Below are 14,462 nucleotides of genomic sequence, written 5' to 3'. Positions count from 1 at the left end.
AAAAACACCACACAGAACAATTTGCATATGAATCATCACTACAGTAACAGATTGAATGAACATAATGTAATTCATTACCTCATTCAATCAAAGCTTCCCCAAAGGTTCCCCATGAAATTCAGTTCATTGTGTGGCCAAAGTCCTCAGACTGTAGGAATTGTCTTTACCTTATTAATTAAGACCCGTGTATTAAAGTTGGGTTCTCAAAAGTGTTCAGTCATGGCTTGGCTCTTTGACTGAAATTATCTGTAAAACTTCCACTGAGATAAATAAAATGGGAGTTCAGTCACTGCTAAAGAGCTGTTTGCAAATTCTATCAATGTGTCACTGTAAATTGGTCTGATTCTCTTGCCTTGAAATTTCTGCAGCAGAGTACACACAAAAGGTGCAAACAGCCAAACAGCAGGGCCAGCTTCAGGCAGTCATCTGTTCCCCAGCACAGCAGCTTGCCAAGGGTGGGAGCCAAAAGGGCAGCAGCTTTTCCCACTTGCCTCATCTATGCCAGAGTCTGGGAGAGGCAGCTACTCTGCTATGGAGTCAGCTATGGGCAGACTTCACTTCATCCCAGAGCTTCATTTCCCCTTCCTCCCCCTTTTTGTCTTCCTATGGAAAAAAATGTGCTGGTCACAGGCCCAGAACTTTGCCTTCAGGACATGAAGAGTTCAGCTGCTGGTGGCTGCAAGAGCACATGTCAGGTTCCAAAGAACCCTCTTCTAAATGTTTGTTTGTTGTTGTTTACAGCGCAGTTCTTTTCTCTTTCTGCTATTCCAAGCATTTTTTTCATGTTTTTCATTCCTTAATTGCTTCTGATTTTGGCAGTGTCTTTTAGAAATATTTTTCACATGTTCATTTATTTTTTGTGATAGTATACACTGAAAGTCAGGCCAGTTTCAGGCAGCTGCAGCTTGGAATTACCCAGGGCTGTATGTTAACCCCACAAAGCAAGCAGTCTACCTTAAAGGTGCAGTGACATGCTCACAAATTTTTATATATAGTTAGAAGATGAAAAAGCAATTCTCTTAGGCGTGATGATAGGAAGATGCTGTTGACCCTACCTGTCAACAGATAGTTTTAAAAAAATATTTTTGTTGTTGAGCTTTTAGTAATTCAGGGAAAAGATTCTACTGGAAGAAAAAGGACTCAAGTAATTGTAGCTGAGAATATTTAGCAGTTAACTTTCAATAAAAGAGATAGTGTTGTCCAAAGAGCATTGTGAAATATACTCTATTCTGAATGATCAAGTAACTTCAAATACAAATCCATCAATGCGACAAATCTCAATTGGTAAATCTGAAAGCCTATTCTAGATCTGTAACCTGCAGTATTTCTCAAAGAAAAGTTAAACACATATTCTGAAAAAGTATTTACAGACTATATCTAAAAGAAATATCGATCTATGTGTATTGCTGTTTTCCTTAGTAAGTTTTGTCATGCCAGTCTTGAATATTATAATGTCTGATATCAGTACTTTTCTATATTATCCTTTAATTCCCTCTTCCAAGGGAAGTAATTTTGTAGATTTTTTTTCCATCTGGTCTTTGACAATTAAAAATGTAGAAGTAAGAGGAAAATAGATACTAAGAATAAAAAAATCAAATATTTGACTGCCATCTGTAAAAAATAGATTATTGTTTTTCCCCTCTTCTTTTAGGCTTCCTAAGATTAACACATTGTGAATACATTGGTAAAATTATGCATTGCAGGCTCTGGTAATGCTGCAACAGTTTTCAACAAGCTTCCATCACAGGAAAAAAATGTTTTGCTTAAAATAAATTGCAGTTCTATGGCAGAGGTTAGTCCTGAACCTAGTATCTCCATGTCTTAAAATTAATCTTTAATTCATGTTCTTGTAATAAATTATGTAGCTCAATTATATTTTGTTAATTTTGTTTCTTCTTTAATACTTTGATCTTGTTTGAGAAATCCTTATAAGATTGTGAAATTTGTTTCTATTTGTAGAGTTGCCTGCCTGTCTGTGAAGTCTGCACATCCATTTAAAGAGAAACTTCTGGGCCAGAGTCAGAAGGGGCTGCAAGGTTGCAACATCTAATTTATATCAAGCAACCTAAACTTGTGTGAAGCAGCTGCACTCCTTCCACATCACAGGTAGTGAGGCATCCATCTAAAGAAATTATATTCTAAGTCACAAGCTCCAAACACCAAGATATGCTGTCATCTTTCTCAATAAATGGGGAACAAAAAAAAAAAAGGCTAGAATGGTGCCACTAAGATCCGCAGCTCTGGATTGACCCACACCTCTAAAGACATAAAGTATGGCTCCATTTTTTCCATCTTTCAATGTTCTGAATGGAGCACAATCATAAAAACTATTGTTCTTTACAAGGACCTATGTGCTTTGAGGTGTGGGTTGACCCTGAACATCAGCCACATAGCTGCTCCTTCCCTCCAGTCCCCACCTCAACTAACAGAGAGAATATGAAGAAGTAAAAGTGAGAAAACTTGTCTAAAAACACTTTAATAGGTGACAAGGACAGTTTAAAAGGTGAACAAAATAGTAAAAAAAAAAACAAAAAAAAACAAAAAAAACCCACAAAACACCAAATGATGGAAAAGCAATCACTCAGCAACTTCCATAAATAGACCAATGCCCCTTCAGTCTACAGGCAACGATCCCCTTTGAAGCCAGAAGAATCCACCTCCTCTTCATCCGCAGACTGACTGAATATGTATTTTGCTTCAGGAGATACCATGATTGCTTATATTTGACTCTACACTGCAGCTTTACTCTTCTTATGGGTTTGCAGAAAACAACAGGACGCATCAGTAAGCAGAACATATTGCAGGGCCTCTAGGGAATGTTTCACCCCTTCAGCTGATGCTCCAAAACCACTGCCTTCTGGCTAGTCCATGATATGTTCCACAATTATTGGGTAGTTTTAATTCTCCATTTAAGCCTGCAGTGTGATCAGTGCTACCTGCTCAGTCTGTAATTTTGGATAGTTGTCTAGAAGGGACCCTTCCTTTGAACCTCCAGCTCAACAAAGACAATCAAAATGCCCAGAAGATCAGTGTTTCCACAGCAACTGCTCCTGAAGGAACTTCAACTCTCCTACATGCTGCAGGTATCTCCTCTACATTCAAGAAGAAGTTGGACTTGGATACTTAAATGCTTTCAGCTCCAAACTCCTAGAAGTCCACCTTGAGTCTCTGGGTGTTTCCTGTCACAAGGTCTGGGTGAGGCTATGCTCCCCAGCTGTGATATAGAGAAGGTTCCTCATGGCTGGTGCTGCATGGACTTGCCACAGGGCTACTGCACAGTCTCTACTATTTGGCCCATTCAAAGTCTTGTTTCTGCTTAGGATCTCACTTAAATTAATTTGTATTTTGAGTCACTGGGCAGACAGGTCTCACAAGATGACACTAAAGTGGAATATGTGTTCTCCAGAAACCCACAAAGCTTAGGATACCATTTGGATTGGAATATAGTTTTCTCTTATTGATCCCATCCATGAATGTAATTACACTTCCATTTTCATTTCATACCCAAAATCTGAATCTTCTGTGCAGGTCCTTTCAATTCAAATGGGGTTTTTGATTGCTAAATCAGCTTTAAAAAAGGATTTGGGTTGCTGTTTGGCTTTCTCAAACGTTTCCTTTAATGCTTTACCCATGGAATAACATCAATGACAAGTGATCAGGACCTTTATGTTGTTCCAGTGTAGTCAGGATCAACCCATGACAAATGTTAAGGCTGCTCTAGAAATTGGGAAGCTAGTTCCAGGTGTACAAAACATCTGTACATATGAAAGCAAACTGAACTGAAAAAAAAATTGGAAAAAATGCACAAGGACTATCAGTTGGGGCACATCACTTAACTGCCTCAGACTCAATTTCACATTGGAGTTCTAGCATGTTCAATATGACAACAGTCAATGGCCTCATGGTTTAATTCAGACCATGAGAGTCCACTTTCACCAGATTTTACATTCATCAGATGGGACTACCACAGAGTGATCGAGTCTACATGTTCACTCTTTGTCTCTCCAACTGATACATCAGGTCATGGGAACCAGGGAGCTTTGGAAGGGGCAATATTGCCACTAGGACTTTGTCATGGGAACAGTTGGGATCTGCTGCTCCTCAACAGGCATGACACTCATACACTTTTGGATTCTTGGAGTACCATATTCTGAGCTAGTCATTGCAAAGGATACAGCAGCCATCAAGCCAGCCACAAGAGGATCCTTCTGCCACATTTTCCTTTTTAAGCTCATCTCAGCCTCCAACACAACTGCTGGCATCCTTCATTTCAGAAATCAAGAGTGGTTCTTCCCCCTGGTACCCTGATGGCATTAGGGTACACAGTGCTCCAATTATGCACTGAAGTCTTATATCCCTGCGGTTTTGATATCCAGGCTAAAATATCCAGAAGAAATGAGAAAAATCTGACTTCTTTATCACAGAAAAAAGGAGTGTAATGATAAAATGCTCAGTTGTGGCTAACTGAAAATGTTGCAGAATCAGAACTCACAAACCAGACTGGAAGTTTCAAATTTATATGAAGCTTCATGTGGAGTTCAGGCAACACTACCAGCAACCAATGTATCAGTCCCATCCAAGTCCTACTCTGGACATCCTTTTAATATTTCTTATCTGATATCGGGGATCTTTTATTTTGGAGCAAGGAAAGCTAGTACTAGGGCAATCACACAGTTGCTTCAGATACTATACATATTTTAGTGAAATATAATTCAACATATTTCAAGTTCTCTCTGAAACCTTCATAATCCTATACATGTTGAACTTGTCTCTATTCTCTTCAAAGGCATTTAAACTTTTCAGAAGCAGGCTCCTTTTAAAAATAATAATTAATAAAATATGTCTTCTTTTCATTCTTTCAACTCCGCTAATGTTGCTCTGTGTTCTAGTCCAGACTGCTTTTCAGGAAGAGTAGTAAATGGATTACATGACAAGATTATTTAAAAGGTCAAAACACTGTTTATGTTCAGAGAAAATATTTTATTAGTGGCAGGGAGGAAGCTGTGGGAGACAATCCTCATCTTCCTTCAGCATTATCAATAAAAGCAAGAAAATCAAAGAGGAAAAAGTGGTACAGATATAGTCTCTTGAAGTATATGTAATTTCAGCTCTGCAAAACAAAAGCTGTGTTACTTCTCTCCTTCCTTCCTCCCCTGCCACCTTTCCCCTGTCTCCTCAGCCATGCTTTCCTCCTTGCCCTCCTCCTTCCTTCTTTCTCTCACTCTTTTCCTCTCTCCCATTAAGTTCCTTTAGTTTCTGGAGTTTGCAACTTCTTACAGCTTCTTAAGCGGTGAATCTCCTGATATGTAAATCCCTTACGCTATTTATGGAATTTACAGGCTCTTCAATCTAAATCTAGAGAAGCAGAACTTGTAAATTTTTATAAACTAGTAAGTATATATTTCCCTATCTATATTTAGATGTGCATTTATGCACTTTAGGCATTTTCTGCAGTTGCAGAAGGGAGAAGTACAGAAATCTATCTGAAGCCTGCCCTGCTCACATTAGCTGATCACTTTAAATAAGGTCAGCTTGCAGATGAGATACAATATAGCCCCCAGTCTTAAAATTTTTATAGTTTGTAACTTTCTCACAGTAATATTACCTCTGAGATGAAGTAATTAATTCTTTATGGGAAAATTATGTCATGTAGACACCTGTGAGAGACTTATGCGAAGGAAAAAGGTACATGGCCTTATGTTTTATACTGACTCCATAGCTGACAGGTTAGCACCTGTCCTAAATTTGCTGAGACATAGAAGGTCTACTACCGCTAGCATTTCCTAGGTTGATAAATGCTTCTGTTTTCTTGCCTAATGGAATTTTTTCTTACTTTAATGTAAATTCTTTACTAAAAAAAAACAAAAAAAAACAAAAAAAACCGGTTTTTTTTGTTTTTTGGTTTTTTTTTTGGTTTTTTTTTTTTTTTTTGGTTGATGGTTTTTTGGTTTTTTGAGGTTTTGTTGGTTGGTTATTTTTTAGGGGGTTTTGTTTGTTTGTTTTTGGCGTGTCTTTTTTTTTGGTTTTTTTTGGTTGGTTTTTTTTTTTTTTGTTTTGGTTTTGGTTTTTCTTTTCCCCCTCAGCATTACTTTGTATCTAAAAGTAACTGGTTAGTAGAGGGTGTGAAGTATCTTCATTCTGAGATCATTATATATATAAAGCCATCAACTTTTCCAGTGCCAGTTTGGTTTGATCATTGAAAACAACTGCTCCAAAGAGAGAAAACATGTCAGCTTTGGTTTCCCTCTCATCAGTTTGAAAGCATGATTATGGTAGAAAAATAAGGGAAATGCCCTGATAATGGCATATTTTCTTTTCTGATGAAGTTCAGTCCACAATGTGTCTCTTACACTTTTTAAAATTCTACTTTACCTCTCTAGAATCAGACACAGATAATTATGGATAAACAAAACCGGATCAATCTATGCTCCATGCAGGGAAATATGGATCAAAAAACCAATTTTATTAATAAAAGATCTATTGCCTGATATTCAAAATCTAGCAACTATTTTAAGTATAGATCTCCCTGCATTTGTTGATTTCAGTATGTGTCTACAGGGACTTATTGCTTTAGCCACACAAATCAAATCTGGACTTCAGCAGCTGAATGAAATGAGGCTGACTCAGTTAATTTTCAAGTCTGGAAGTCCAACAGGGGAGAAAGATGGAGTTAAGCTTAATTGTTACCTATTAACCTTGACTAATACTTTACAGTAAAATCACAAATATACATTATAGTAGCTTTTCTTCTCCCTGTCCTTGCAGTCTGAAATATAGATGCAGTCTAAATCCCATTGACTTTCAGTACGATGTATTCTCCTGAGTTCATTGGGTTTTGCTGACCTGAGCTAGGCATTTCTATAAGAAAACTTTTTTTTTTTTTAAGAACGACTTTGAAAACCACTGGAAAAGTAAGGATAGAAGTTCATATAAGAAAAGTATAGAATCTGTTTCACAGGAAACAAACTAGATGGAGTATTGACATATGGTGAAAGAGTTCAGAATAGGTGAAAATTTCATTTTTATAGACAAATACCTTATATTCCAGATCAACCTGTACTATTAAGCAAAGCTATCAGGTATTTCTGGCCTCTGCCTCTTGGAAAAAAAAAAAAAAGTGCAGCACATTCATCATTAAAAAAACCCCCAAAAACTTACAAGTAATAATAAGGAAATAAGTACAGTCAATGCTATTTTCACAAAATTAGAAAGCTTTGAGCCCATGTGAAGACAAAACAAAAGAATGACTGCAACCTGTATTAGGGATGGAAAACCAGATAACCAGCTGGCAGCCAGAAAGGATAAATATCACCTCTCTGATACCACACTATTTTTAGAGCAATAATGTTGAACTGATTATAAACTGATTATAAATACTTGAGAAATATGAGAAATCATACAGGGGCTAACTGTACCATAAGCAAACTTTCCCCCAGTTAGAGAGTTTGTTAAAAATTCAGTGTTATTTTAGTAATCTATTTAATTCTGTCTTAGTTTTCTATTTCATAGATATATGTATACACACCTCCCAATATTAGTGTGAGTACCTATAGAGATCTTCAAAGTAAGCATTCAATAAAATCAGGATGTACAGACTTGAGATGCCTTCACCTATTCTAGTGAATGTTTTGTAATTTCTAGATGTCTTCATGCATCCTTGGTGTTTTGTAAGAATTTCAGTTTCTTGCAAAAGATATGATACACAGTAGCTGTTTAATTTTAATTTTTCATCATAATTACATTCATTACTATGAATACATTCTTATTCTTAAGTGAGCATTCATAAATTCTTAAAATACAGCAGTTATAATAGTTTTTGATATGTTAACCCAAGCCACTCTATGATTCTGTGCTGAAAATGTATATGCTTTAATGTTTACTTTTTTATTAAAAAACCCAGGGGGTTAGAGATTTATTAAAATAATCAAAAATCTGGGGATAGGCAAGGTGCTAAACTTGCGCAAATAACTTCTGTCAATGAGTATAGTCTATATTATTTTAATTCACTTGTTTTAATATTGTTTTAAAGCTAGGACCTATTCTTTCTGTAACTCTAAAGCTACCTGCACAGTACTATCACAGTTTAAAGAAACTATTTTTCCATTATTTAAATATTAAAGAGAAAATAAAAACATATAACTACATTAGCCTCCCATACTGCAATAACATACTGGTTTTCAAATCCAAGAAGAGGAGTAAAATATGCTAAATTTTAACCATGAGTTTTAATTGCATATTGAAATTATTTGCCCTGACAGAAAATCTATAATCAGATTGGACACTTCCTCAGTGGAATTTTCAATTCCTTTTCTTCCCCAAGAAATAAATTCACTAAAATATCTGCAGTGGGATCTTTGAGTAGATGGCTTAACAGGGTTTGACAGCAATTCAATAGTTATATCTGGAAGGCCTGTTGTTTGAAATTATTTCTTGGTGTGTGACAAGAGATTAATTTAAAATTCATTTGAGAGGACAAAACTCAGTCCCACCTCAAGAGCTGAATTACTTCTCTTACTGTATTTCCTCCATAATTGCAGGTAGTACATCAACATCTAAATCAATGTCAAAAGCAAGGTCAGAATAGCCACTGAAGTATTTCAGGTGGTTCCCAATTGAAAATACTGTAGAAAAGATAAAACAAATATGCAAAAATAGAAATAAATAATATGAAAATTTCCGCATTCTCTAATGTATTTTCTTAACATGGATATGCTGAAGTGTTACTAAGGTAACATTGAATGCTGAATAGTGTAGATTAGAGCATATGACAAATGCATTTGTAAGATCTTTTTGTATAACTTACAGATGCCCGTTGACTTCTAATTTGCATGACTTAGCGATACGACAATCATATTTTTCACTGGGATGTGTTGACTCGGTCTCTGGGACCACACTTTCTCATTTTTATTTATGGTTAGAAAGATTTCTGCCCCATGATGTAAGCAAGAGTGCTGTCTTGAGAGCTACTCTGTTCCATTGTTTCTTTTGTTCTAATCTCCTCTCCTTCCATTTCCATGTCTCTCTGCAGAGTGCAATCTCAAACACCATCTTTATATACATCCACATTATGGGTATACTGCCATGTGACACACAGACCAACTGTGGCACATCATATTCAGTTAAGCCAGCATACCCAGAAAGTGACATGCTACCAAGCCGAAAGTGCTGGCCTTCACAAGTAGATAAATATTTAAGTATAAATACTTCAAAGAAAATAGAAGACCACAGAGAAAATATCTTCGTTATTCAATCACAATTACATTGTTGTTAGTGTTGTGCACTTTACAGTTGGTGGGACACACTGCCCTGCAAGACCTTCTGAACTACAAAGAGAGAATGAATGAATTTGTTTTGCTACAGGTATTGATGTTCCATTTAAGGATATTCATTCAAGTCAAGAATCTGAATTTCACAGTAATTCCATGCACCTGCTTTGCTTGTCAGGAACACAGATTAAAACACTGATCGTCCAGGTTAGGAGACTGTACAGTGTCTGCATCAGGGATCCAAATTCCATGGTGTATTGCTGAGATGTGGTAAGTGAACTAGAAATTTGGACATAACACTAGATCACTATAAAAATAGGCAAAGCGGCATTTTTTTCCAGAATGTAATTTAGAATAATTTTTTTTTTCCACAAAGATATCTTGAAAGGTTAGTCTATTTTGTGAGCTCTGATTTTTAAATTTTAATGTTTAATTTTTAATTTTTTTAAGACTAGAAGGGACAAATATACTTCAACATTAGGAAGAAAATGTTATAAAAACCTGAGCTTCTGCAAACTGTCTCTCAGGCTTATATTCAAGTTGAAAACAAGAAAAAGGATATTAAATAAGTTTCTTCATTTAAAGTTCTCAAAATAAAGCTGTACATTTTTGTACAATATACTCTGCATATCTCTCTTAAGTTCTAAAGTGTCAGCTTTTTCTCTAAAACCTTTGCTTGCTTCACTTGGAGGAATCACCAAAAAATAAGAACTCCTTTAAAAATCTCCATAAACAACTGAAAACTGATAAAAATGTACTTAGCAATCTCAGGATGAAAGTTTCAGGAAAAACAGTGGCAAAAATGTAGTTCTGAATGGATAGTGGTGAAGAAGCAGAAGCAATATTTCTTTGCCCTATTACCTACTGATGATTCGAATGTGCAGCAGATTTGAATGCTTGAGTTGTTATAAAAAATTATTAGTCAGAATGCAATACAATGCCAAAAGAATTTTTCACATATAAATGTAGATAATTTTTCTATTTCTTGAATAGCTTTCTATTTCTTGAATAGCTTTTGCATTTAGTCTTGTTTTTCCTAACTCAATTTTTTTTTCTCAGTAGGCAAGAGAGAGTGTTATCCCACAGACAGAACAAAATTGTAATTACAAAATGCTAGTAACTCCATCTGCCATTGAATATAGTAAAATGAATAAATACTTATTGTCTAGTTCACTGCCCACCTGAGTCACCAAAGGGAACCACCTCTGGCTTGGACAGGTGTTGGATCAGGTAATTAATTCTTAGCTTTGTATGTATTCCTTTCTAGATTTGTATGAATAAAGTGTTTTGATTTTCCCTCCATCCCCGAATGGGAGTCTGCTTTGCTCTGTTCTCGGGTCACATCTCACAGCAACCATTTTTGGAAATATACCCTTTATAGAGGCCCTGACATTGTGCCAAGGTCAAACCATGACACTACATCTGATGGTGATGCATATTCAGTATTGTAAAAATTTTCAAAATCTATAGATGAATGCACAACAAAGGTGGAATATTACTAAGCAACCTATGTGACTCATCAAGTTACTAAGAGACAAAATGTCTATTTTCTGACACAAATTAATACTATCACTATCAGAAATTACTTGTGTGCCCCTGAATTACATACCCAACTGTATTCAATTTGCATATTTCTTTAAGTGTGATAGGTTTCAAAAGTCATGGGTAAGAGAATTCTAAAGAATTTGAGCAATCAAAAGCTTATCATCGTTTGTGCTTGGCCTGAAGCAACATGAGTTAACTCAATTCTTCTTATATAATTGATTTCCAGTGCCGCCTTGAAATGTTCCCTGGGATGCTCATATATAGACTGTAAAACTGTTTATTTATTGATGAAATGCAGACACTTCTCTTTTGGAAGGTGTTACTGCTTGAGAGTAACAAATGGTCTTACAGGGTCTTTTAGTGATTTTACTCCTTGAATCTACAGTGCAAAAATCTACAGGGTGAGAAAGCAGAATCAGGATTTGTTAAATGGGTTTTTGGTGTTTTGCTATAGGTGCATAGGAAACCTGAGCCAAGTTCAGCTTTTTTGTCTTAGACATCAACCAAAAGCTACATCATCCATGGTAAATTACTTGTTTGTGACATGTCAAGTAAGAAATTTGGGCTTCAATGCCCAAGATTTATAGCTCCTTTCTTAACTCTTGGCCTTTTTCTCCATCCCAGCTGATTATGGCTTGGTCCTGACTTCTTCCCTACTGTTAGGAGAGATTTATTTCTGTTAAAAGTTGATGTAGTAGATGAAGGGAGCACCTTCTATTCTTTTTCCCACTAAGAAATTATTCATCTGCTGTGTCCTGATTTAGGGCAAATTTTGGGAGGAACCTTCTGAAGTGGTCTTTTCTGGAAAGCAAATTCAAGCCTGCCCCTCCCTCAGCTGGTTCAGGAAGTAAAACCTCCTTTGAAAGAAGTGAAAAAAACTGTTTATTTAACAAGAAAAATACTCACAAATGAAAAAAAAAAAAGAATAATATTAAACAATGGAACCACTTGTTGTTTTGAAGAGATGGCAAGTTCCTTTTTGTGGGGTGTAGCTCAGCTCACTCAGTCACTCATCAATCCCTCCTGTGCTGGAAATTGATGCGTCCCTGGCCTCAGGGGGCCATAGCATGAGCTGCTGGGGTTTTTCTGGGTTTTCAGTCCAAAGCAGGGTTGAACAGTTCCAAGAAAAAGAAAAGCCACAGTGTGGGGAACTTCTCTGCCTCAGCTAGCTTAAAAAACTAACTAAAAATCAAAGGAGAGCTATCTGCTGCTGTCCCTACTGCAGACAACACAGTCCATGAGAGAGAATTGTGGGGAGCAAGTGCAGTTTCTAAAAACAAACTGCGCGCTTCTTCTCCCCACTTTGTTCTCTGAACCAGTCCTAAAGGTGCATAACTTAATATCCAGCATAAACAGAACAGAAAATTGGGGATGCAAGCATCATAAAGTCACCCCAGGACACTGTGCATCTTTACAAGGTTTGTTCAGTCTCTTTTGACTGTTTTTGGCTCTGACATTTCAATCATAAGAAGAGAGCAAGAGAACAGAACCACAGAACTGAACAAAAGAAGTTGAGAGGACTGTAGTTCCCTGAACTCATTGCTGAGTAGGCTGTCTAGTAGGGGTGCTCTAAGAGATGAAAAGGACATAGTTGAAATTGCTTCTGAGGGAAAGTATGATTTCCCTGTAAAGCTGCTAATTGTAGTCTTGTCCAAAATAATCAACAAAAATAAAATGCTGCAAATAAACACATTTGTTTGGGATTAGTTACTTTAGTACATTTATTCGTTTCTCACACAACATACAGATACAGAAAAGTATGTGTCTTCTAAATATAAAAGAGATTACTGTGATTTAGGATGGTGGGCTTGCAATTTGCTGTGGCTGCAGTGTGATACAAACAACTTAGACTTGATTTTCAGGGCTTTGTATTTGCAAAATAGGTAGTATTCCACATTTTAAAGAAATGGAAAATGAGTAGCATTGATCTCTGCATAAGTAAAGGAGATACTGCCAGGATTAATTAATTCTAGCTCTCCTTCCATGGAGAAGTGGAATAGAAAAGAAAATGGGAGTATGGTAAAGATAGAAAATTACTTTTACTTTACATGAATTACATGATGTTTTAGTTATATTTGGTGTAGGGGCCTGCTGAAACATGGAAACCTGGGGTAAACAGTTGTTTGGAAAACTGACTAATACTGGTCGCCATATACATCAGTTCAGCAACAAGAGTATCTTGCATTTGCTCTTGACAGATTCACAATTAAAGCAATATGTCTTCTTTTACTTCCAGAACAAAATGTAGTAACAAAGATTTTGTTTTGCAACTTTTTTTGGCAGTTAAAGAAGAATGCTTTTCTACCTCAGAAAGGTTACATCAACTGCACACCTTCAGAGAGAAGAAGTACTCTATCCCTATTCCATTTCTTTTTGCCACGGTATATTCAAAAAGCACAGAGGATGTTTTCTCACTTGAGACAATACACTCCACTTGTGGGCAGTATTTAAAAATATACAAGGACTTAGAGATACTTTAACCCAACAGTAGGATGTTTATGCATAAGTGCTTATATCTGCCCACTCCTAAAACTTCTGACAGCCTCATCTCCTCCAATAGAATGATTTCTGCAGCTCAGATACTGCAGAAACAGATGAAAGGCTATTTCTGAGGATGTCTTTACAAGTCCCATTTTATTTCCATGTAAATTGCAGAATTGAAGGGAAGAGTGTGGCAAAATAGCAGGATCTTCTTCAGCAATACTACAGCCATGGTGGATTACACAGGACCTCATGTATAGACTGAGAAAACTTCTGAGTCACTTGTGGTCAATCCCAGGCCTCTGTAAGTTGTGACAATTGTTGGTCATCTGCTGCCTCATCTGCTCTAATAGTGGATTCACCACAGTAACTTCTGAAAAAATCTGGTGAAATGTGATTGAAATGCATAAATACACTTGATGCTGAGAAACTGGTCTACATTAGAAAATTTTAATACGATTACCTGAAAGACATACTGATTATCATCAGTATGTTCAGATATATGCAAAATTATTAAGATTAAGGTTTAAAATATACAAAAAGCATTTAAAATTACTGGATATTCTGATTTTTACACTATATTTAGTGTAAAATCTATGTTTACCCATCAACAATTATATCTGATAAAAGCATGAACACATGCACAGCCTTTTAAAATTCATATTAAATTACATGTCCACTACTATGATCTACATCTCCTTCAATTCTTTGATGATTTATTCACTGGCCATGAATTCATTAATATATCCAACCATTACAATAACAGGATTTCTAATGCCTTCTCGAGCAGACAGAATTATTTTGAATGAATTTAGAAGCTTGAGTTAAGACATTTATTTTAAACCTCTTTGATGGGAAAATGTAGAAATGTAATCAGCAAGTTTAAATGAGCTTTATTGATCATTAGAAAGCTTTTCTGCTACTTGATGTCATCTGTAAATATGGAAGGAAGCATAGGATATAGATTTCCCTGCTCACATAATTGAATCAGTTAAGATTATTTATATCAATCAACACTAACTACTCTCTGTGAATAATGAAGAGTCTGAGCTGATGTTAGAAGTTGTACTTATTTCTGGACCTTATTTTCAACTGCTGAATTTGGCCAAGACACAGAAAGTCAAGAAAACAATCTAAGCCACTAGCTTTCAAGACCAAATAACTTTTTTT

Source organism: Passer montanus, unplaced genomic scaffold (genome assembly GCF_014805655.1).
Source record: "Passer montanus isolate IOZ18808 unplaced genomic scaffold, ASM1480565v1 scaffold90, whole genome shotgun sequence".
In the NCBI taxonomy this organism is placed as follows: Eukaryota; Metazoa; Chordata; class Aves; order Passeriformes; family Passeridae; genus Passer; species Passer montanus.
The sequence above is the reverse complement of the archived record's forward strand: the minus strand, read 5'-3'. Positions refer to the sequence as shown.